We start from the raw sequence: 4,066 nt of genomic DNA, 5'->3' as shown, positions 1-4,066 counted from the left end.
TCAGGACCTTGGGATATTGTTGAGCACTTTACAGATGATTAGTACATTTAAAATACATAATTACTGTTGTAATGAGGGAAATATAACTGACAGTTTGATTCTGCACAACAAAGGCCTCACACATTTTTCCAATCTTCTTGAGGTGACAGTAGTGGAAAGAAAGTTATATTTTTCTGGGGTCTCCATCAAATTACTATGTAGTTACAAAAGAACTCAGGAAATGTCATGGAGTCATGCAGCACCGAAATAGACCCTTCGGTCCAACTTGTTCGCACTGACCAGATGTCCCAAACTGATCTATTCCCATTTGGCAGCATTTGGTCCATATCCCTCTAAATCCTTTCTATTCATATACCCAGCCAGTTGTGTTTAAATGTTGTAATTTTACCTGCCTCCACCACATTCTCTGGCAGTCCTCTCAGGTCCTTTTTAAATCTTTCCCCTCTCACCTTAAATCAGTGCCCTCTAGTTTCGGACTCCCTGGGGAAAAAGATCTTGGTTATTCAAACTAATCATGCCCCTCATGGTTTTGAATAAATGAATTCAAAACCATTTGAATTTGCTGCCCCCAATGCGCACTGGGCCGCTGCCCCCTGACTCCGCACTGGGCCACTGCCCTCTGACTCCGCATTGGGCTGCTGCCCCCTGACTCCACACTTGGCCACTGCCCCCTGATTCCGCACTGGGCCGCTGCCCCCTGACTCCGCACTGGGCTGCTGCTCCCTGACTCCGCACTGGACTGCTGCCCCCTGACTCCACACTTGGCCACTGCCCCCTGACTCCGCACTGGGACGCTGTCCCCACTCTGCACTGGGCTGCTGCGCCCCCGACTCCGCACTGGGCTGCTGCGCCCCCGACTCCGCACTGGGCTGCTGCCCCCCGACTCTGCACTGGGCTGCTGTGCCCCCGACTCCACACTGGGTCACTGCCCTCTGACTCCGCACTGGGCTGCTGCCCCCTGACTCCGCACTGGGCTGCTGCCCCTGACTCCGCACTGGGTCACTGCCCCCTGACTCCGCACTGGGCCGCTGTCCCCACTCGGCACCGGGCTGCTGCGCCCCCGACTCCGCACTGGGCCACTGCCCTCAGACTCCGCACTGGGCTGCTGTGCCCCCGATTCCGCACTGGGATGTTGCCCCAGACTCCGCACTGGGCTGCTACCCCCTGACTCCACACTGGGTCACTGCCCCCCGACTCCGCACTGGGCTGCTGCCCCCTGACTCCACACTGGGTCACTGCCCCCTGACTCCGCACTGGGCTGCTGCCCCTGACTCTGCACTGGGCTGCTGCCCCCTGACTCCGCACTGGACCACTGCCCCCTGACTCCGCACTGGGCTGCTGCCCCCAGGCTCCACACTGGGATGCTGCCCTCAGACTCTGCACTGGGCTGCTGCCCCCACTCCGCATTGGGCTGCTGCCTCCTCTCCACACTGGACCGCTGCCCCCAGTCCACACTGAGTCACTGCCCCCACTATGCACAGGGCTGTTGCCCCCAGTCCCCACTGGACTGCAGCCATCACCCTCTGCACTTGGCCGCTGTTCCCAGTCTTGCCTAACTGCTATAAGGTTTCATATCTCCTCTGGCTTATGTGCTACCACGTTGACTGTGGTTCAATATTGTTTTGTCTCTGTTAATTGTTGCTCTGTGTTTTTTATAAGTACTAAACACCAAATCTACAAAATCTTTAGCCTATGTTATCTTCACCTGTATCTATTATGACAAGATTTCTGGAGAATGGATGATCTCAATATTTTTCTGACTATCTAACAAATGTGATGGATTTGAATTCCACTACAGCAGATGGTGGAATGTTAATTCAATAATCTGAATTACAAGTCTAATGATGACTATGGAACCATTGTTGATGTTAGAAAAACTCATCTGGTTCACTAATGTTGTTTCGGGAAGGAAATTGCTATTCTTATATGGTCTGGCCCACATATGAGCCAGACCCACAGCAAAATGGCTGACTGTTTAATGCCCTTTGAAATGCAGTTGTAATAAAATCATTAAAATATCTCAAAAAAGGAATCAAACCAGACTGACCACTCAGAGAGTGGTGGGTGTGTGGAATGCAATGCCAGCAGTGGTATTAGAATCAGATACATTAGGGACATTTAAGCGACTCTTAGATAGGTACATTTAAGGATATGTATGTTAGAGTAGGATCTTAGAGTAGTGTAAAACGTCAGCACAGCATTGAGGGCTAAAGGACCTGTACTGTGCTGTACAGTTCTACGTTCAATGTAACAGCCTGACACAATCACACTCCCAGAATCGTATGTAAGGACAATTCTCCAGACACCATCGTTGACAAACATGTCCTGTTCTGTCAGCAGGACAGACCTGGTAGAGGTGGCATGGTGATTTACATTCAGGATGAAATTGCCCTGGGAGTCCTCAACAAAGGCTCCCAACTCCCTTGAGGTCTCAGACACCAGGTCAAATATGGGCTGGATTATCATGTACTACTTCCTCCTCCTTGAGTTGACGAATAAGTGTTCCTCCATCTTTAACACCACTTGGAGGATGCTCTGAAGGTGGCAATGGTGCAGAACATATTTAAGGTTGGGAATATCTACCACAAAGACTGGCTTGGCAATAGAACCACTTCTCAAACTGGTTGCGTTACAAAGAACATAACTGCCAGGTTGGGTCTGTGGCAGGTGGTGAGGGAGCCAAGAAGGAAAATGTATTTAACCTTATCTTCACCAATCTGCTGGCTGCAGATGCACCTACCCACAATACAATTGGTAAGAGTATCCATCACACAGTCCTTGTGGAGATGAAATCCCACCTTCACATTGAGAATATCCTTCATTGTGTCATAGAGTCATAGAGATGTACAACACGGAAACAGACCCTTCGGTCCAACTCATCCATGCTGACCAGATATCCTAACCTAATCTAGTCCCATTTGCTAGCACTTGGCTCATATCCCTCTAAACCCTTCCTATTCATATACCCATCCAGATGCCTTTTAAATGGTGTAACTATACCAGCCTCCACCACTTCCTCTGGCAGCTCATTCCATACATGCACCACCCTCTGCATGAAAATGTTGCCTCTTAGGTCCCTTTTAAATTTTTCCCCTCTCACCATAAACCTATCCCCTCTAGTTCTGGACTCCCCCACCCCAGGGCAAAGACCTTGTCTGTTTACCCTATCTATGATCCTCATATTTTATAAACCTCTATAAGGTCACCCCTCAGCCTCCATGCTCCAGCAAAAAAAGCCCCAGCCTATTCAGCCTCTCCCCATAGCTCAAACCCTCCAACTCTGGCAATATTCTTGTTAATTTTCTTTGAACTCTTTCAAGGTTCACAACATCCCTCCTATAAGAGGGAGACCAGAATTGCACACAATATTCAAACGTAGCCCAACCAATGTCCTGTACAGATGCAACATGACCTCCCAACTCCTATAGTCAATGCTCTGATCAATAAAGGAAAGCATACCTTCTTTACTATCCTATCTACATGCGACTCCACTTTCAAGGAACTATGAACCTGCACTCCAAGGTCTCTTTGTTCAGCAACCCTCCCAAGGACCCTTATCATTAAGTGTATAAGTCTAGCTCTGATTTGCCTTTCCAAAATACAGCACCTCCCATTTATCTAAATTAAACTCCATCTGCCATTCCTCAGCCCATTGGCCCATCTGATCAAGATCCCGTTGTACTCCGACGTAATCCTCTTTGCTGTCCACTACACCTCCAATTTGGGGTCATCTGCAAGCTTACTAACTGTACCTCCTATGTTCACATCCAAATCATTTATATAAATTACAAAAAGCAGTGGATCAAGCATTGATTCTTCTGGCACACCACTGGTCACAAGTCTCCAGTGTGAAAGGCAACCCACCACCATCACCCTCTGTCTTCTTTGAGCCAGTTCTGCATCCAAATGGCCAGTTCTCCCTGTATTCCATGAGACCTAACCTTGCTAACCAATCTCCCATGAAGAACCTTGTTGAATGCCTTACTGAAGTCTATATAGATCATGTCCACCACTCTGTCCTCACCAAACCAGTTTGTTACTTCTTCAAAAAACTCAATCAAGTTTG

This window comes from Chiloscyllium plagiosum, chromosome 10, assembly GCF_004010195.1.
Source record: "Chiloscyllium plagiosum isolate BGI_BamShark_2017 chromosome 10, ASM401019v2, whole genome shotgun sequence".
In the NCBI taxonomy this organism is placed as follows: Eukaryota; Metazoa; Chordata; class Chondrichthyes; order Orectolobiformes; family Hemiscylliidae; genus Chiloscyllium; species Chiloscyllium plagiosum.
The sequence above is the reverse complement of the archived record's forward strand: the minus strand, read 5'-3'. Positions refer to the sequence as shown.